At 39.6% G+C, this 22657-nt stretch overlaps 1 pseudogene; it reads left to right on the plus strand.

Annotated features, from left to right (window-relative positions):
* The first annotated feature begins 265 nt into the window (after positions 1 to 265).
* Positions 266 to 22657, plus strand: part of LOC145405487 (putative phosphatidylinositol 4-kinase alpha-like protein P2 pseudogene) — a 44756-nt pseudogene continuing 22364 nt past the window's right edge.

Below are 22657 nucleotides of genomic sequence, written 5' to 3' on the forward strand. Positions count from 1 at the left end.
GTACATGGAGAGAGGCTGCCTTACACTTGGATCTCAGTCCACTTTCTGTTATTGATTTGCAAGTACGCAGAACGCATCAGTTCTAGTAGTAAAATATTATATTGTGTGAAATACTTTCTATGAATATTATTCTGCTGAAGAATCTACAAAACATTCCGATGTATTCTATGATGTAACACAGTTGCATTGTTTAATTCATCGGTATGCCTTGGCATCCAAGACACTACCTCCCGAGCTTCGAGAAGTTCTTAATAATGTAATCAAAATGGTAAACACCATTAAGTCCAATGCACTTAACAGTCGGATGTTTCGGTTGCTGTGCCAAGATTTTGATGCAGAACATGAGGCTCTACTTTTCCACACCGAGGTGAGGTGGCTGTTGCGAGGATATGTACCTGCTAGAGTTCAGTCTCTGAGTAGAAGAAATATCTGAATATATAGATTACATCTTAGAAAATAACGTGCATTTAAGGTTTTCGTTGTTAAGTAACACCGGTCTCTCTGGCCAAGCAGACCTATCAACTGCAGGCAAGCAATAGCTCTTGCAGGGGGGTCCCATGCAGTGGATCGATATTCCCGTGCGGCAGACAGCGCCTCCCCAAAGCGAGGCGCGGGGAAGAGTGTTTAGGTTTGGATTCCTGGATGGACGCCGCAGTTGCATCTCCACCCAGTTAACAGGGGCACCACAGTAGGCTTCACTTCACCAAGTAACCCGGTCGTATGGTTACCACCTAGCGCTGTAAAGGGTTTCTTGGTTAGTGGAAAACATTAGGCTTGTCACTCTGTGTCGAGTTGCCTGAATTGGAAAAAGTAATAAGGGATGCTAGAAACGGTGGGAGAAAATAGAAAGACAGGAGGGCAGAGACAAAAAAGGAATAATAAAGGTGAGGGAAGAAGTAGGAAGCATTACATCAAGTAAATGTATAGTGGGTGCCCCACCTAGCACTGCCTTGAAGGTACTGTAACTGAACTAAGGGTAAAGTGATGACTGTCGAGAGAATGATTCGTAGTGTGATGTTATGGTGACTGTTGAGAGACTGGAACCGGAGGGAGAGTTTAAGTACCTCAGCGTAGTGACACATAAAAGAGGCAAATGTGCAAAGGAACGGGAAAGCTCTGTTGCTCAGAGAAATAGAGTGGTTATTGCTATGAAGGCCTTGATACGTAACTGAGGCCTGAGTGTGGCGGCTGCGAGAGTTTGAATGCGGGTTGTAAGATTATGGTGTAACATAAAAATGAAAAGTCAAGAGTAAGAGCATTGGAGAATGGTTTGTTGAAGGAGGTGTGTGGAGTGCGGAGAGTAGAGAGGATAAGGAATAATGTGGTTCATGAAAGATGTACAGTAACGAAATCTGTGAACGCCAGATTTGAAGAATGTGTACTTAGATGAAATGGGCATCAGCAAAGAATAGGAGTGAATAGAGTAGTGAAAAGCGTATATCCGAGCCAAGTTTGAAGAAGGAAGGAGACGAGGGAGACCTAGAAGAAGGTGGATAGATATGGCAAGTGGGTGTGTGAGAAAGAGAAGTATTAAAGCTAACACCGCTAGGGAGCTGACAAGTGACTAGAATGAGCAGCCCTTTCTTTAACTTTGCAGTCGGTGGATTGACGGTGTGGTTGATGAGTGTAAAGCTGAGTACATTTTTTTTGTTTTTGGTTGTCAGAGGGAGCCAGAATTCCAGGGGCTTGCGTGGTGGGTGAATGGGAGTGTGTCTCATTCAAGTTGCAAACTTTGGCAGCTGCCACATTTCATCAATTTTCTTTCTGACATTCTGGGTTCTTCCTCATCCTACCTTGCGGTCTGGAGGTAGAAAATCTGGTTCTGGATGATGATGATGATGATGATGATGATGGTGATTATGATGAAAATTATCGATAGATAGATGGATAAACAGACAGGTAGATAGATAGACAGATAACATTGTTAGATGAGGATTTCCTCCCCTCTCGTCCAGCCTACTCAACAGACAGACAGACAGACAGATAGATAGACAGATAGAGAGATAGACAGACTGACAGATAGAGATATGATAGATAGATACTGGTAGATTTAAAAACACTTCCTCATTCCTCGTTCCATACCTAACTTCCTCTCTCTCTCTCTCTCTCTCTCTCTCTCTCTCTCTCTCCCCTCGCAGTGCACAGTTAAGTACTCCCCTCTTAAAAATCTATATGATCATCATGAGAGTTTGCCTTTACTTCTATCCTCTCGAATCCCCTCTCTCTTTCCCCTCTCATGGCAGCTCGACCCTCTATCTTGATGGCAACTCCCTCGCTTTCTCCCCTCGTGATTATTCCCCTCGTCTTCTCATGGCAATTCTCCACGCATTCACCTTTCATGACAAATCCAGCCATCTCTCATCATGGCAACTCTCCATATCTTTCCCCTTATGGCAACTCTCCTTATCTCACCTCATGTTACCTTACCTTCCAATCTCCCTCCCCCCCTAATAATTTACCTCCCTTCCTCCCCATCTAATAACTTACCTCCATCCCTCCCCTCCAAAGAACTGTTCTCCTCTCCCTCCCCACCCACCAACTTAACTCCCTTCTTCCCCTCCAGACAACTTACCTCCCTCCCTTCCCACCTTACAATTGAACTCACTTCTTCTCTCCTCTGCAGACAATATACGAAGTATCTCCCTACCTCCACTCCAAACAGCATAATTCCCTTCTTCTCTTTCTAACAACTCACTTCTCCTCTTCTCGTTTTGACAATCTGCCTTCCTTCCTCCCCGTATGACAACTGACTTCCATCTCTTTCCTCATGGATCTTCCTTCCTTCCCTACGCCTTAGCAACGCTCGTCCCTTCTTCCCCTCACGACAACTTACTTTCGTTCTTCCCTCTTAACAGTTTAAATCCCTTCCTCCTTCTTAACAGCTTAAATCCCTTCCACCCCTCATAACAATGTACCTCCTTTCCTTCCTCATAACAACTTCCTAACTTTCCTCCCTTCCTTCCTTCCTTCATGACAACTCTCCTCCCTTCCTTCTCTCATGACAACAGACCTTCCCTCCTCCCCCCATGACAACTTCCCTACATTCCTCTCCTCATGACAACTTACCTTCTTTCCACCCGTCATAACAACTTGCCTCCCTTCCCCCTCCCCATGACAACTTGCCTTCCCTCCCCCTCTTATGACAACTTTCCTTCTTTCCACCATTCGTGATATCTTACCTCCCTTCCTGCATTAATGACAACTTACTCCTTTCCTCCATTCATGCCAGTTTACCTTCCTTTTTTCCCTCATGTCAGGTCTCCTTCTCACCTTATCTTCACACGACAACTTTCTAATCGTCTCATGTACACATCTTCACATTCTTTCCTCATGGCCGTTACCTTCATTCCTTTTGACAACTTTCTCACCTCTCTCATCGATAACTCCACTCGTCCTTTGATGACAAGTTCCTTCACTTTTTAATAATCATTCTCCTCGTGCAAACTTCTCCCACCTCTTTTCATAATAGCTCCCCTCATTATCTCCTTTCATGTCAACTCCCGCATCTTCTCGTGACATCGCCAAGCATTTCTCCCTCATGAGACTCCTAACGCTCATGACAGCTCCCTCTCCTTTTCCCCTCATGACAGTTTTATTCTCTACCGTCACACCATATCCCTTACCTTTTCATGGCAGCTCCATCACTTTCCCATGGGTCCATCCTCATCTCCTCATGACAGCTCCATCACTTCTTCATGAGAGATCCTTCATCCCACGATAACTCCATTTACCTGCTCTCCTCATGACATATTTACCGTCTAACGGGAGGCGAGTTCAATCTCAGACTGGGGCAGGAAACAGTTTGAGTAACTGAATTTCTCTTAAACAAATATTACTGCTGATCTCTCACAATTCCCACCGACTTGTCACAAATAGCACCTCCAGTAATGCTATCACACCAGTCCTGAATCCGACAGCCCCAGCATGTACTAATTATGAACGACTGGTAGTGACATGAGAAGTAGTGACATGTGAAGGTGTATAGCACGTAGCAGGATTGCCCGACTTTAGGGAACGAGTTGCCAAAACTAAGCCTTTAGTCGGGCGCATTAAAAAAAAAAAATGCCCTCTGTAGCAATTACTTCTGTACCCTCACATTAGTTCACATTTACATTCTTCCCTTCTCCTGTTGTGAAGACTGCTCTGATGGTAATCCTCCTGCTCACCTCTACAACTGATGAGTTGGCAGCTACGAGAAAGAATATCACCTCTCATTACAACATCGTAACAACTTCTTGCACATTCTCTTAACCTCCTCAGTACAATATCTTTACCACTGAGAGCATCCTACAGCCTAACGACTGTAAACAGCTTCAGCCATTTATGTTTTCAATGTTATTTCCAGACGATTCGACTTACCTTAGAATAAAATTTTTCAAACTGAAGGGGTTATAAATATCCTTTTCATAAACTCTTCACAGCTTCAAAGTCTCCCAAACTTGAATAAAATCGTTCGGTGTTAGTTTGAATCAAATGAATAATGTGTCCCCGAACTCAAACAATGAATTGAAGTTTAACAGGTAATGCCCAATAATCACATCCGTTCGATGGCACTTGTATTTTAAAAACTACTCGTGCTACCGGCTGGAGATCTTTATTTATTCTTCGATGAAATATCTTCAAATTCTTGCTACCAACAAACGATATTATTAACCAAAAGAGACTCCGCTCACAAAGGAGTGGTCAGTTATGATTCATTGCATATTCTGCTATGATTATGAAGTTCCTTGTTTCTTTATCATAACCATAAAACAGTTTTCCTCAGCACCTTTTGCAACGAAAGGATTAACTTCTTATTCCTTTCGCTTTAATAATATTTCCCTATTTCATTGTTCGCACTGTCAAATGAGTCTAAGAGTATGGTAAGCCTCTCGGCGGCTTGTAATTATCGTAAACAAAAGAGGTCCTCTGGTAAGTTATACGAGCTATTTGTTTTGTATTTTGCCTATCAACATTCTCAGCTATATATATATAGTGTTGTTTATATTACAAATCTATGAATAATTTTGCATAAATAAGTCTATCATCCAAGCCTTTACTTCCCCATCAGGAGCGTAGGCGCCCGGGATTAGGCATTTTAGCCGACATTATTATACAAATGACGCAGAGCTAGACTCTAAGTGCCAATATGTGAGCAATGAGCCCCAGCCACTTCTCGGATGTCAACCCTTCTGGGCTATAATCGTTTGGAACTTTTAACCCACTTGACCACCAGGCCACCAGACGCTATCTGATCACCGCCCATCGGAGTACATGGTTTCTTGCTACAAGAAACCATTTGGTTTAATAACTAATTGAAGAGTCACCCGAGTAATGCATGAAGTGAGTGGATGGTGGGTGCCTCACCGACCACCTAAATGAGCTGTTAACGTGTCCCGTGATAAAATGTAATGAGAATGAGAAAACCCTCTACGTGTATCAAAATATGGCAATCAGTGGAAGTGTTAAATCAAAGCTGCTCTCACTTTACGCCATTAAAATGAGTACGTCCTCCCGTCGCCCTCTTCTTCAGGTCAGTTTTCCTCCATTTCTGCAATGACGACGGCTCCCCTCGTGACAATTTACCCTCACCCCTCATGACAACTCCCCTTATAAACACTCAGCCTCTCCCCTCTCTCCTCCATGAGTGCTTTCCCCTCGCCTAAGCTCTCTCTCTCCCTGTAATCTCTCTCCACATCAAAGTCTCCCCTCACCTCAGAACGTTTTCCACTCCCTGCCTCTCTCTCTCTCTCTCTCTCTCTCTCTCTCTCTCTCATGGGTAGAGGAGAGGGCTTTTTAGTGTATTATCCTCTTCTTATGTTTCAGCGCTTAATGTACGAATCTTTCCGGTAGCACTGAGGTCTGATTACATCATAAGGGTCACAAAGTTCGTGTAATATCTCTATCCTAGTACACACACACACACACACACACACACACACACACACACACACACACACACACACACACACACACACACACACACATTCTCTCTCTCTCTCTCTCTCTCTCTCCTTATTCTTAAATCCTCTTTGCTTCTGGTTTTTCTTCTTTTATCAGATCCCGCTCCTCTTCATCCCGGACACCTTTTTTTCAGAATGCCTCCTACCATATCCTTTCCTTCCCTTATCTCACCCTCTCATTCTGGACTTCTTCCCATATTTCCCTTTTCCCCTCGCCAGCTCTCACTATACTGTCATCATTTAGCACTTTCCCCTCACCAGCCCTCACTATACTGTCTTCATTTAATACACCCCTCTCCTCTTCGCTTTTTCGCCTCTGTTTTATAATCAGTTACTCATTTTTTTTTTCCAATTTCATCAGTGCTTTTCACCCTGAACATCTCTTCATCTACATATTCCCTCTAAGTTGCTTAGGCTTTAAATGTTCCAGACCTCCCATAATTAAATGTCTTTTTCATAATGTGTTCAGTAAGGTTCTTCTTTCTGAATCATATTTTTATGCTATCCATCTCCTGAAAGCATTTCAACATTACATAAAATAATAAAGTCTGGCTACCAGCATACATATATATATATATATATATATATATATATATATATATATATATATATATATATATATATATATGTAATGGATCGTGATATATATATATATATATATATATATATATATATATATATATATATATAATGGATCGTGCAGCGTGGAGAGCCGCCATTAGGTGACCAAGGCCGACACATGCAAGCATGTTGGAGCCTTTAAAAACGAAACGAAACGATATATATATATATATATATATATATATATATATATATATATATATATATATATATATATATATATATATATATATATATCTGTTTCACTTCGAGAAGTCTCTCCTAGCGTTAAATAAAATCTTCTGGTAAAACCAAGAACATAATAGTAGTGATGTTCTCTGGCTGAAGAGGTTCAACCCTCACATAGCCCATACTTCTCTTGATATGCCACTCTGTTACCATTTCCCGTCCCTTTAGTATCATACATTTTCCCCCCTCGTCACAGTGAGCAGGAAATGGCACGTTTTCAGGTAAAGGAAATTGTCACCGATCGACCGGGAGTACTGTAGAAGTGGACATTATATCGTAATTTTTGAGCAGGACTGTAACAACGTTCTCTGGTATTTTTTTTTTTTTTTTTTTTAAATACTTAGCGACATTCTAGCGAATTTCGAAAATTTAGTAGTATTTGTGAATTCCTGTAGGATTTGACAGTTCATACAGTTTCCAAAATAATTGTTCGTTGTGGTCACAGTCAGGATGCATTCTGGCAATAATGGAATTGCGAAGACAGCTGCTATCCTTCCACCCGGCATTCCCCTGTCCCCTCAACTCCAAGACCTATTTATTATTTTTTTGTATTGCTACCACCAGTCTGGTTTATACACTTTGGAAGAACATTTCGAGTTGGAGTTGTTATGTAGCAACATTTACTCTTCCACTACAGTAGTTCACCTGTTCCGTTCATAAAGTCATCACAACGGAGTTAATGAATCAACCATCTCGCATGACGGACCTCTCCATCTCCTTCCATTTTAGAATGATGAGAAATGTAATGTACTCCTTGGCCCACACTCTCCTCAGTTATATATGGAGCGACTTTCATTTCACCCACTGACGGCTAGATTTCCCTCAGGTGAACATAATCATTTAGTATTAGCTACATGACTGTTCTTCAATGAGAGATGTGACGTGAGGGATCGCCTTTAAGCTGCGAGGGGTCATTCCTAAGTTGAATATATTTGTCACTCTACCAGTACCGGTAGTAAATAACAAATATTTTCACATATGAAAGAGTTTATGGAGACATTTTTACGGTTAGGAAATAGGCGACGATAAACCAAACCAAAGTTGAATAGAATCGTCTGGCGGAAGCAAGAGCGTACCTAATACGAAACTCATGTCCTAAGACGGCTAACTGCGGCACCCATAATCTCTCCAATGTAAGAAACGAAGTGAGTAAATATGATTACTCAGTTCACTATAATCATATATATTATTTAATAACTTCCGTCACTAAAAGCAGCCGGAGATTGTGTTTCTCCTCCTGTACTTGTTACAATGTCTGTTTGCTGTAGGAAAATATATAGTCATGGGGAACATATTACCTTTTGGCTCAGTAGGAACATGAATGTTCCTACTGAGCCAAAAATTATGAGGACATTTTTATATTTGAAACAGGAAATCTTCCGACGGTTTTTTTTTTTTTTTTTTTTTTTTTTATAGTTAAGACCAAAGTTTCCATCCAGAGCGGCTAGATTTAGTCTTCATTGGCCTTCTCTGCTACGAGACATCTTCCCTATGATTAAAAATACAATCATCTGGCAGGAGGAAGATTACTATACTTCCTCGGATTGCAAACCCTAAAATAGATGAATTTATATCATGATGTGGCTTCACAGGCCAGGTAAATTATTGTATTGGAAGTCTGGATCATAATAAATAACAATGGCTTTTTCAGCGACATGAGCTCGCACTTCATGAATATACTGTTCAAGTTTGGATCTGCCAGCATAAATGCAGGTTTATATTTAACTACTTGTCAGTGTCAGAGTTGTACAGTGTAGTTCCGCTCTTTAGCTGAACCATTATGAAACTTCCAATGCATTCTAGAAAGTATGTTAATTTCTGAAGATCGTATGGGTTGGTTTAGAAAGCAATTGTTTACTGTCTTGATTTGTCGTTATGAAGGGCATCATAATTCTGTCCGCAGCTGTAAGTTCTCTACCGAGTATATTCAATTTAGCTACCGATTACAACACATGATACTTGGAACTTATTATATGCATGTATTTACGGCACTGCATTCTGGCTACTGCCTGATAATTTTTTAACTCTCTTCATCGCCACATAAAACTCAGCTGATGTTGCGCCAAATGTGTTGAACCTGATTTAAACTGAAAAGCAATACCAGAGGTAGTTAACACTCAGGCGCCAATGACTCACTGTTAGTTTAATCAGAGCGCCTGGAAATAGTTCGAACAAAATTCAAGAATTACCCCAACCAAAGGAGGGTTAATTACTGATTTATCTCAAAGCCTGAGGTTTGACCTCTAAAGAGTTGTCGTGGAACTGGATATTTCTATAAACAGCTTACGCATCGTCCAAGAAAACTGTGCTGGTTACAATTGATTCTACTCAGATTAGGAACGATATCGAATGGTGGAAGGTTCAATGATGGCTAGGTCTAACCCATACAGTTCGATAAATCTCTTATGATCTGAATAGTCTCGTTTGTAGGCAGCAATAATGTAACAAAAAGTACGTCATCGGATTAACGGGTTTAATCCATTCAAAAAGAGTGGTCCATCCCAAGCCAAGAACGATCATACCAGGGTGGCTGGAAAAGAGGACAAAAACTGGCGGCGTAGTGAAAGATTACAAAGAAAATACATGAGAAACTGGATTTGGGAGGGATTGTACAGGCATGGATTAGGAGTGCTTATCTAAACTAACAGACTAGATTTCATTGCATCTATCTTACTCTACAGAAGGATTAGGTATTCATTAATTCTACTTTGCCCCATGGTGTATTGTTTTAGTTTACTCTTGCATCTGCCAGGCGACTTTACTGATCTTACAACAGCCCTCTAGAGTCTCGAGAGAGAATGAGTTGAATGATAGCTATGTCTGACTCTTTGTGATGAAGAGGTTCATATTTGATGGATTCAATGATTGTAAATGGTGAACTGTTCTGTTTGGTTTGTTGATAAGATTTTTAGAATAACCGTTTGTAAAATGTAACTCATTCAATGGTTATTATATAGTTTTACATTTTCTGTAGCTATTCGCATGAGAAAGCCTAACTACAGTATATCACATTTTGTTTAATAAGTTCTAAACTTTTAAGAATGAGGACGGAATTCTCATATTATTCTTGCCAACACCTGATGATGATAATAAGTATATGGAAGGTACTTGAAACTGGAAGGGTTATTATCTAGCCTTTAACACCATCGCTACAGGGGTGATTTTTAAGCTGTATATTTTAACCCGGTAGTAGCAGGATTTTATTTTTTTAAGTTTAAGTATCCTGACTGTAAGGATTAAAGATACCAACTAATATTTACGATTTTATTGTAATTAAGTACCGTTCACATATCCTGTACATTTTTAACCTTCTCTTGGCCGAGGCAGTTCTAATATTCTCTTGCAATTAAATCTAAACATCTGTAATCCATTGAGTGAGCATATGAGCCTGAGAATGCTAAAATACTGTGACTATTAACCTCTCATGGTCACCACACCTCAAGTAATCTGCGTCATATAACCTCATATGGTTTTATTCTGCTGCGAGTGAATCACTGAAACCTGAATCCCAATACTATCACTGTTAAATCTTTCGCGATGGGGATTTCTGTAGCTTTCTACCCACACATAGCGCCAGCAGGTGTATTCAGCTGCGAGTGAGAATACAAGCCTGGGAAGGTTAATTGCTTCCTTGTAAATGGGAGGGGGCGAAGCCCAAGACATTACTAAGGTTTTTATTCACAAAGATGAAGTGCTGCATTTTCATGAGCATTGAAGGTTTCCTAACAATGTTTCCTTAATCATTTATTTTTTTCTATGTCGCCTTAAAGTCATATATGATTTAATAAAATTTTTGATTAGGGCAGAGAGCCGTTTTCCCGAAAATATAAGAGGCTTTCAGACAAAATTTTCTTGTTTGTTTTGCTAATTTTATATTATTAATCCCTATAGTACCAAGACATCCGTTTTAAATTATGCCATTTTTCAGAGCAAATTATTCAGGTCAGTATACATATTTCGAGGTAGGGGAGTTAGCCTCCATTAACCCCACTGCTACACGTGCACTCTGCTAAGTTGAGTAAAGTCATCTAGTAGGAGCAAGAATAAATACCAGAAATACGTCATCGTTGTGAATGAGTTAGCCTCTTGCATGGTGTGTTTGTGTTAAAGATAAACATATATATGACTGTATTCTGTTATTTGAAAAGGCTTTATACTATCTCTTCTTGTTTCTTCCGTTCATTATTAATTAATTGATTAATCAATTAATTAATTAATTTATTTATTTCGGGGGGACTTATTTCGGTTAAATATTTTCGGGTATTTTAATAATGTATTTTGATAGGTGGGAGAGCTCACCATCCACTCACTCGATGTAGTGCTGCTCTCGGGTGTCTGTCCAGTCATCTCTTCCATCCTTCTTTCCTTCCATTCTCTTCGGTCTTTCTTTCCTTCAGTCTTTCCTCGTCCTTCTGCCCAAGGTCCTTGGACCTTGCTTCTGCCTACGGGTGACTTTACGCTCTCCCTTCTGTCTTTCTTTCCTTCATTCTTTTCTCTTCCTTCTGCCTGTGAGTGGCTCTACACTAAGTGACAAGCCAAATGGTTTCCTGTACACCAGGAAACCATTTACTACGCTGGGTGGTAACCCAATAGCCAAATTTTGGCGCCTGGTGTTTTAGTGGGTAATTATTGCGCTCCAATCGGATTGAGCCGGTGAAGGTTTATATCCAAGGGATGGTTGGGGTTTATTGCTCACGTAATGCCACCCGGGGATGAGTGAGGCTGGTCACTCTCATCTTAAATGTCAGGACCAATTGCCTAGCCCCTGGGTCCTACGCTCTTCATGGGGCAACGTAGGATTGGATGATGGATGGATGGATGGAAATATCCGGTGCAAAGGTAACGTGCCAAAATATATATTAAATGTACAAGTAACAGAAATATGCCGGTAAGGAAGATTTGTAAGGCAGCTTCTCTAGGTGACAATAATAGTAGTTTTGTGCCACAGCATCCGAAAATGGTGGGCGAGTGAATACTTACGCTTTAGATGAAGAAACAAACTGAAAGAAAGCTAACAAAATACTTCCCACGGAGATGTTTAACCTCTTCAGTTGGAGAAATCCTTCCGAAGTTGACTGAAATCGTCTGTGGGTAACACGAATAGTAAAATAAAACACTTGTTATCATTCCCAATCACTTCCCTACAATGACGTATAAGTTTATCTGAGTCTTGCTTCCTCCAGATGAATGCACTCAAATTAAGAAAGATCTCTTGCAACTAAGAACGTGATCAAGGCCAACTGGAAGCCCTTGCAATTCGAAAAACCTTAAACAGAATTCAATTACGTGGAGGACTCAAGAATAAGCTACAAAACACCTCCTAAGGCCACAGGGGTTAACGGACACAGTATCTATCCCCCCAACACTGGAAACCTCAACCAAGCTAGGCAAACTCGTCTGGCGGCAGCAACAGTAAGAGATGAAAATATGCGCAGTGGCTTCTTCTCACTCTGCGCTCGCTGGGATCGAAGAAAGCACGGTGCGGATTCACAAACAAACTTAGCAGCATTGCCCGGTTCTAATCAGGATTGTTTTCGCAGGAAGATGAGGCGATACGGGCATATTCTGCACTCTCTTGTCCTTGTCCTTTAGTGCAAAACTAAATATTGCCCAATAACGTTCTTAACTAAAAGTTGTTTTTGCTGGAAGATCAAGACACGTAAAAATTATGTACTCGCTTTTCGTCACCTTCATAGAAGCCACAAAAAGTTATTAATTTTTCATCGGTATCTTAAGAGTTGACCAGAATATTCTATTGTCATTAGGGTTGTTAAGTAGTTTTGATGCTTGCTTTTGAAGAAAGTTTGATGTCCTTTTGCATGATTTCTAGTAATTTTAAATTGAGAGAGTGATTCAGATATTTTTGATTATAAGTAAGAGTTATATGCTAATGACTTTTGGGCTGTTGCTCTGGCACAGTTGCCATCAAACCATTTTGGAGAGTTCGATCTTTTATTGACCTGTTGACTTATGAATAAATCCATACCAGCTAGTAGTAAGTTGCAAATGTGGGACTTTGTAGAACTGGGATACTAGAGAAGAAATGCATCAAAAACTAACTTCCCAAATATATCGACCACTCAAAATCTTCTGCAGAATCCCAATTTTTAACATTATCCAACTTAGTCCTAGATTATCTTTGAACATACTCAAAGTTTCATACTCTAGGGACTTACATCAAAAAGGCCATAGTAACTCTCCTGTAAAATCTGTGTGCAAGAGATTAGGTGTGCTGGGACAACTTTGTGCCTTCTTTATCTCAATCCACTTGTTGACTTTATACAGGGGCTTTGTTCGCCCCTGTGTAGTGTACAACTCTCATGTGTGGTGAGGCTTCTCATTTGCAGCTCTTCTCAGCAAAGTGGAGTCAAAGACTTATAGTCTCATTAACTCTCCTCCTCTCACTGGCTTCCTTCATGCATTGTCTGTTCGCCGCATTGTTGCACCTTTATCTTTTCCATCGCTACCTCAGTAGTCACTGCTCATCTGAACTGTCTGCTTTCATCTGTCCACCATTTCGGCGGGTGCGTGGCACCCGTCTAGGAACAAACTTTCATCCCTTTTCTCCAATTATCTAACGCAAGAGTTGACCGTTGCTCCCACTCCATCTTGTATGCAGCAAGTCAACTCTGGAACTGTCTCCCTTCGTCTGTATTTTCCACTCCCTATGACCGCCAGTCTTTTAAACGCAGTGCGTCCAGGCATCTCTAATTGAACGGATCTTAAATTTGTCTCTCTGTTATTTTGTTTTTATTTTTTCATGGAGGGAACAATCTTGTGAGCTCTGGTCTTTAGTTCCTTCTTCTTTGCATAAAAAAATAAAGAAGTAGATGATGGTGGAATGGATAGATTGCTATCATCTTTATGATCACACTTGCTCTCATCACTGTTTTCTGTTCTAATAAAGTTGATGATGACGAAGATAAAGATGATGGTCGTGGTGGTGATGGTAATGATGATGATGAAGGTGATGATGATGGCGATGACGATGATGGTGATAACGATGGTGACAATAAAGGTGGTTGTCATAATGATGAATACGGCCATTAATTTATTAATTTGCTTTATTTATTATTTTTTTCCCTTGACATTCACTTCGGGGTCGTGGTGGTGCAGTGGCTATATCCACTATCCAGAGGTCCTGGGTTCGAATCTCAGACCTAGGATTTACCTTGTATGCATTGACAGGCACCTACCGATTAGTCTCGTGGGAGGTGAAGGTGGGTGGGGGGGGGAGGTCTCTCTCCAACAAGACGACGCCATAGCTAGAGGGAGGTTGCCGCTGCCGCCATTTTGGATTACGCAGGGTAATTATTTGTGAATGTGCATAGAAATAAACATCTTTCCCTTCCTTTGATGCCTTGTGGCTCACGGCTTTTAATCTTTAAACCTTCAATAAGGATGTGAGTGTTTGTTAGCAAGCGTGTTAGCTATTTCTGATGGCGGGCAAAAAGTGTTTCGAAAATTATAGCCAGGCAAAAAAAAAAAAAAAAAAAGTGAGAAACTATTCCTTCCTGGAAAGTGGTGCAATTCGCAAGCCTTATTATTATTATTATTATTATTATTATTATGATTATTATTATTTGATACCTATGTTCCTCAGCGAGCAGTAAGGTTTATTGAATGAATATATGATGGTCATCTTCATAATTTTTTTCTTCCTCCTCCTCCTCCTCCTCCTCCTACATTTCTTCTTCTTCTTCTTCTTCTTCTTCTTCTTATTATTATTATTATTATTATTATTATTCTCAGCGCTGAAAAGAGACGACTACCCGTGAAAAGGGTCTGACTTATTTTTGCCTGCATGCGTAGGATGACACCAAAATGAGGGCAACGACAAATGAATACGTCAAGCAAGTATTCCTGCTGAGAATGTAGTGCAGCTGTACGCTAGACATGATCAGACCTATGTTTCACGCGCCGCGTTCCAGCTGCCCTAATTCTGGAAAATAAAGTCTAAGGTTTTAATTAACACGAGGGAGCTGGGGTGAGTTCCTGGAATAACTCACACGTCGCTCCAGGGCTGCCATAATTTAGGTGGAAATTATTCATATAAAAAGGATTAGCGTTGCTGTAACCGTCTTAGCCTGGGAATATGCGAGACGTTTGGCTAATCCCTCCAGTCCCAGATGTGTCTCCTGTGCTGAATAAAATCGTCTGTCCACAGTAAATACTTGATACAGCACACATCTTCGTTTTGACAAAGCTACTCCACCATGACTGCGTTTTATTTACTCTATTATTATCGCTCGCCTTTAGAATGCTGCGATAAGGCTTTTGTCTGCCTGTGTGTGTGTGTGTGTGTGTGTGTGTGTGTGTGTGTGTGTGTGTGTGTGTGTGTGTGTGTGTGTGTGTGTGTGTGTGTGTGTGTGTTCTCATTATATCTCATGAACGGCTTGAGCTATCAACATGAAACCTTCAGGGTATCAAGATATGGCCAAAATCTTGGTCGAGCTTGAAAATGGACACTCGGGGTCAAGGTCAAGGTCACCAAAATGGTTGCCAAAGGTCAACTTTATCGCCTGCCTTTAGCACCACTATATTTCATGAACGGTTTGAGCTATCAACATGAAACCTTCAGGGTATCAAGATATGGCCTAAATCTTGGATTTGGCCAACAGGATATTCTGACCGGCGATTAGCATTCGGCTCCCGAATGCTTTTCTTTCATTATTATTATTATTTTTTTACTTGCTGATGACTTTACGTGCTGAGCCTTCTCGAACCGGTAAATTAGATGATGTCTTCATTATAATCCCTAATACTCGTACATTAGATCTTAAACTGAATTAAATCATTTGGCTACAGAGTCGTAAATAATGGGATAATGGTGGCGGTTTCTCAGTCCTTCTCTCTGAGGTGCATCGCCTGACATGAGTGATACTGCAGCAAAAACAAAATCATCGAGAGAGAAAACAAGAAAATAATTTGACTGGAGGTAGCATGATCATAGAAAACAAATAGCAACTTTTAAGGAGACAGCAGAAAAGTAAAGTGATATATAAATATATAAAATTTTTCTAATGAATTATAGCCAGAGAATGTTTTGAAACTTTTTATTATTATGTTTTTGGTTTATGTAAACATTTTGAGTACATTTATTAAGGTATTCCGCCTCCTTCATATTATATTTCTCCTCTCCTTTTTTCAAACGTAAATGCTTCTTACGTTTGATTTGCTATTTGACTTCGTTCATATTCTCATAAATGATGCAACCCTAGTAGACGTTTCTAACGCATTTTTCATCTTTTTTTTTTTTTTTTTTTTTTTATCTGCTTCCAGTTTCGAGAAAATGTCATTTTTCGATAAAATAACGCCATTTTGTGCACGCAAAAACTAATAAAAGAAAAAAAGTTACTGCAACGAGATTCTAGATTTAGGTCGTCTAAACATCATTAATGACTCGTAAATATTTCAATCTGATCGTAAGTGCCGCACAAAAACGCTCACCTGGACCTGAAATATGGAGAGGTAAAAACATATATTTTTCAAACAGGATTTTTTTATACATATCATTGAACGTGTAAACATTTTTTTTTTTTATAACATATCAAACAATACTTGCTCTATTTTATGGTTCTTTTATTTGATATAAAAAAAAAAGAGCAGGCCCATTGTGTTAAGGACCTAAGGTCCCTAAAACGTTTCGTTGAATAACTCGTTAGCCGTTGAGATTCTGTTGATATATATATATATATATATATATATATATATATATATATATATATATATATATATATATATATAGATAGATAAATAAATAGATAGATAGATAAACAGGTAGATAGATATGTGTGTGTGTGTGTATGTGTGTGTGTGTGTGTGTGTGTGTACTCGTAAAATTTTTAATGCTCTAGCTTGGAATCGAACCCGAGCCTCGTAGATAGGAGCCAGTCACTGGTATCACTACACCAAAGCCGGATTAAAGCTATGAGCTACCAATTTTGTGAAAAAAAAAAGGTAAATCCATTATTCGAGGATATGTTTCACCCCAATCCATATGGTGATAGGTTTCAGAGCCATCTGGATTTGTGGTTAGGCCCACGAACCTCGACAAGTGACATAGCCGTTTCAATCTACCATAACCAGTACATCCCACTTCCAATACTGTGGAAAAACGCACACTACAAATGATGACATGTGTGGATGGATTTTTAACGCCGAAGCCGGGAATTGAAGCCGGCATTCCTAGGTGACAGTTTACAAAAAGCAGGATTAAGAATAATTCCTTCATCAGGGGTAAAGATCAGCCAACGAAAAAAGGGTAGAGGTGAAAGAAATGTTAATTAAAAAAGCGTTATAATATACCTTAAAATGGTTGCCCAAAAATATATATATGTGTGGCCGGGAGAGGTCTTGCGAAAAGACTGAGAGACCATAAAGCAGATGTGCGGCGGCATAACACTGCAAATTCCCTAGTCCTACATATAGACCAGTGCCGGCATCTTCCAAAATGGCAGGAACCTACCTTTTTAAAGAACAGGGTAGACAAAAGACGAGAAACGCTTTAGAGAAAGTACATACGAGTATATGTACAAAAAAGTTACTAATCACTGAGATGGCTTTGCGTGTTGACCAATCACTGCGGCAGGCGTGGCTTTGACCTCACCAAATGGGAGGGGAAGGGGTGCAGTTAAGCATAGGGTGGAACGGGGTCAGATCATCACAACAGAGGAGGGCAGCCAATCAGCAATAGACACGACAGAAGCCCTAGGGACGTCCTCTGTATAAATATCTCTGATTTCCTAACTTTTGATCTTGCCTAGTTTGAATATATATGTACTGTTTATGTAAAGGTGCGATTTAAAAAAAGTTGAAGAAAAACAAAAATTCTGAAACTGCTGAAATAATATTCAAAGAACTCCACATTCCAGATGAAAATACTTTTATCACTGTAAACTTAATATTAAGAGACTTTTGGTATGACTCAAAATTTTTTACGGATTTTGACCTGTGACCTTGATATCACGGTCAAGGTAATTCATACTATGTAGATCATGTTCATTTATGGGCAGCTACATTTCCACCGAGTTTGGTAAAAAACGGCGAAATACATTCCGATTTAGCACTTTCAGGCATGAGGTGGCCATTGTAATTTTCCTCAGTATCTCAAAAAATATTTGCTGGATCTCATTATCAATACCAAGGTGCTCTAGTATATGTTGACGACTACGTACTGGAACATTTGCAAAGCAATCGATTCAATACTTTTTGCTGCGCAGGAGAGAAAAAAAAATGAAAAGAAAAATAACGTACAGGGCGCTAGTGCGGTGCCAGTGCTAGGGGAAAAAATGTGCCAAAAGAAGATTGTAGCCAAGATACATTACTTCTGAAAACTTCAATTCTCCAGCTCGAACGTCTTGGAATACCAGCCTTCTAGATCTTCCTCCCTTCCCCCACCTCCAGAAAAATAAAATCTACAAATATCAGTAAGAACACAACAGAATGTGGAGTTCCTAAGAGCAAATGGATGAAAAGAATGTTTGGACGAAGGCAGATGAATGGGAACGGAGAGAGCAGAGCGGTAGTGCCAGTGACAAAAGTGAGGAATGCTGTGATACCTTTGAAGATTGAAATGTAACATGCGATGACGACGGTTATTCAGAGATGGCTAAGTACAGAAGACAGAGTGGAAGAAAATGCTTATTGCTAGTATGCAAGAAAGATCTGGTGAGTGGGACTATTCGTAAAGCGGAATAAGTCTGAGACTGTATCTCTGTAGAAGAATAATGGTGATCAAAGTGAAGGGAAAAATTGTGATGTATGTCTACTGAATGTTTCAGAATAGTTACACAGAATATTAATCATGCAGAGAGAAATATATTAGAATGCGTAGTGAGTGACGGTTTGAGGGGCTGAAGGAGTGGTAGGGGATATGATGATCAAGTAGCTGCACAGAGACAGCTTGTGAAAAAGTCTAGATTATATCTACAATATGCAGACATGGAAGAAGAGCACGACAATGCCAACACACAGGGATTGTGGAAGGCTTTACATAAGTGTTAAGTGGATGGAAAGCTGCAAAATTTCGTTGAGAGTTTCTAGCGCGTTAGTGATGCTTGTGAGAGTGTACATGAGTGTCTGAACGGGAGGTTTAATGTCAGTGTTGGAGTGAAACAAGGCTATATGAATTGACCGTTGCTTTGTCAGTGTGTGTGTGTGTGTGTGTGTGTGTGTATGCGCACTTGTTTGTGTGCGTTTGCGCATCTGTGCTTGCGCTCGCGAGTGTGTCGGTGAGCGTGCCCGTGTGTGTATGTGCAAAGTGCTGTGAAAGACTGTGAGCGTCTTGCTTTGCGAGAATTGGTAGAAAAGAGTAAACTGATCGTGAGAAAGAAGATGATTGTCAGTTTGAAGTGATGGAGAGAGAGAGAGAGAGAGAGAGAGAGAGAGAGAGAGAGAGAGAGAGAGAGAGAGAGAGGAGTGTTGGGGAAGGAGTTTAAGTACCTAGGTGACAGTTGTGTAAAAGAAGTCAAAGAAGGGCAACACAGGTAAGAGAAGTGGCTGTTATTATACCTTGAAACAACAGAGGCCTGAGTGTTCTGGCTGAGAGAGGATACAAGAAGTTTGTTTGTGCCCACTATAATGTACAGTATGGATGTGAGATTTGGTGTGACATGAAAAAGGAATTCAAGAGTTAGAGTTGTGGAAGTGAGGTTACTGAGGGGCGTGTGTAGACAGGGAAATGAATAATATTGCTTGTGAGTGATGTTGGGTACGGAATTCCTAGCACTACAGATGGAGAATTTATGTAGAGAACTTTAGACTGAATAGTCATAATGAGAGTTTGCAGGTGAACTGAAAGGTAAAAACGGTAAATCTGAGGGAGCTTGAAGATAGGCGGAGGTGTGGAAGGAGAGGTTATATATATATATATATATATATATATATATATATATATATATATATATATATATATATATATATATATATATATATATATAAACCTTCCTAGCCTTCCGCTCTTCCTTCATCCTCACTCAAATTTACCGTTTTTTTACCTTCCAATTTACACTCAATCTCTCCTTTTATATAATATATATATATATCATCAGCCGTTTGAGTGTCCACTGCAGGACCGGTCTATCCCAACCGAAGCGGGGACGATACAGCCAATATATCTCTACCAAGTGGTTTAGGCTGTGTAGTAGAGATTGTATGTAGGGTGAGAAGTGCTTGTAAGCGTAACTGTAGTGTTGGAGTGGCTTTGGGTGTGTGTGTTGTCTGTGAACCAAGTGTAATCGGCCTGCGCAAGCCAACTGGGTCCAAGCATTCTTTATAGTATGCGACACTGGTTCAACCACAGCACCCCTGATGTCCGCCAATGCAGTACATGACCAGAAGAACGCTCCCAAAGTTTATTACCCTGGCGGGGCGCGAACCCTCGTTCTTCAGTGTACGAAAACGCACACTTTACCACTATACCACAGAAGCTGCGTATATATATATATATATATATATATATATATATATATATATATATATACAATATATATATATATATATATATATATATATATATATATATATATATATATATATATATATATATATATATATATAGATATATATATCTATATCTACATATATATATATATATATATATCAGCAGCAGCAGCCATTACAAATCCACTGCTGAACAAAGACCTCCCCCAACCTGATCTATGAATTCCTTGACTGAGCCAATCTTTGCCAGGTTTTGCCTGCAATTTTCTCTATCTCATCTCTCCACCCCCTGTCTGGCCTTTTTCTGCTACGCCTACAATCTCTTGGTGTCCAGTCAATTAGCCTCTTGTTCCATCGGTTATCCCTTCTTCTTGCTACATAGCCTTCCAACCTCCATTTCTGTTCTTTTATAACTTCTATATTATCTTGGACATTAGTCTGCTCTCTCACCTAAGTTGATCTTTTCCCGTCTCTTAAAGATATCCCCAACATTGACTTTTCCATTGCACTCTGACCGGATTAGGCCTAATTTATTTTCCATCGATTTTGTCAGTTTCCAGGTCTCACAACCATACGTCATAGCTGGAATTATACATTCGTTATACATCTTTCGTTTTATATAACTGGCAAGCTACTTTTCATAATGTCTCTATCTTTACCGAAAGCTTTCCACCCAATTGTAATGCGTGTTTTTATTTCGCTGTCATTATCTTTCGTTAATTTTAGTATCTGTCCCAAGTAATTGTACTCCTCGACTTCTTCAAGAATTTCTCCGCTTATTCTGATGATGCTCTTTTGTGTTTGTGAAATAAATATTAGTTTTTTACTCTGGTTCATCTTTAGCCCTGCTTTCAGACTTTCTCTGTTCCGGTCATTTAACATTTCTTGCGGTGTCTTTGCTGTTTCTGAGATTAGGACAATGTCATCTGCAAATCTTAAATGGTTTAGCTTTTCTCCATCAATGTTCACTGCTTTGTTTTCCCAGTTTAGCATTCTGAAAATACTTCCTAGGCATGCTGTAAATAACTTTGGTGAAATTGTATCTCCCTGACGCACGCCCTTCTCAATCTTAATTTTCTCTGAGTCCTTATGTAATTTAACTGTAGCAGTTCCTTCGTTACATATGTTTTCGAGCAGTTTTACAATGTTCTCATTCACTCCATGTTCTCGCAATGAATTTATAATCGCTACGGGCTCCACTGAGTCGAAAGCCTTTTCGTAATCAACAGAACCTAAGCACATTGGTTTATTATATTCTGTAGTTTTCTCAATTAGCTGATTCACTGTGTGTAGATGATCAGTAGTCGAATACCCAATTCGGAATCCTGCTTGTTCAAGAGGTTGGTTTTCCTCCTGATTTGTAGTTATTCTGTTCATAAGGACTTTAGTGAAGAGTTTGTGAATGATTGATAATAAGCTAATGGGTCGATAGTTACTAAGATCTTTTGAGTCACCTTTTTTGTAAAGTAAAATAACTATTGCGTTACACCATGTTTTTGGAATTTTCTTCTATTTCTTACATTGTTCAAATAAGTCGCCAAGCCTATTTAGTACTTCTACTCCTGCATCCAACAGTCAATCTGCTACTATTCCATCTTCTCCCGGAGCTTTCCCTCTTTTCATATTTTTAAGAAAAATATTTACTTCGTTTGGTGTTACGTCATTTATTTCACTTGTGTCGACTGAAAAGTTATATATATATATATATATATATATATATATATATATATATATATATATATATATATATATATAAATGCGGTGTCAGCCAGGGACTTGTTGGTTGGAAAGTGCAGTCTTAATAGGGAAAGAATCACCAGGGCTTGTATATACCGGTGTATCTTCATCTTTACTAGCTAACGTTTCATTCTCTAGCACTTCTCCTGACCAGTTTATTTCTGCCTATGGCAAGTCAGTAATATTTTTAATGCTATTAGTGCAAACTGTGTCAGGATGAAAATGACATACGGTATACTTGAGAAATACGGGGGTATTTACAATGAATTTATACCCATACTATTGTGTTTAAAGTTTTCGAGAAAGGAAGCTTGCAGTGCTATTATTTTAGCTAGCAGAAAAAGACTGCCATTCCACTTACCTAATACTAAAGCATACTTTGAAATTATCTGGTTATACGCATTGTGCTTACAGTTACTTCAGGTACTTTGATCCTCACACCAAAGCACGGTGGGTAACACACTTGGCTCAGTATTATTCTTGTTCAGTTTGGTGCTTTGGGTCTCTTCAGCAGTATACTAACACATTTTAATAAGAACCACTTAAATGACACCTTTTACATTTCCATAAAGTTTCCAAATACGTGTGTACGTAGGCAGTACTTTCAATATCCGATACAGCCCAGTGTTGGTGGTCAGTGTGGCGCTTCTGGACTTTTTTTTCCTAACATGATGGCAAGTTTTCAG

This window comes from Coenobita brevimanus, chromosome 67 (assembly GCF_032717465.1).
Source record: "Coenobita brevimanus isolate Jiangsu-jjx chromosome 67, ASM3271746v2, whole genome shotgun sequence".
Classification (NCBI taxonomy): domain Eukaryota; kingdom Metazoa; phylum Arthropoda; class Malacostraca; order Decapoda; family Coenobitidae; genus Coenobita; species Coenobita brevimanus.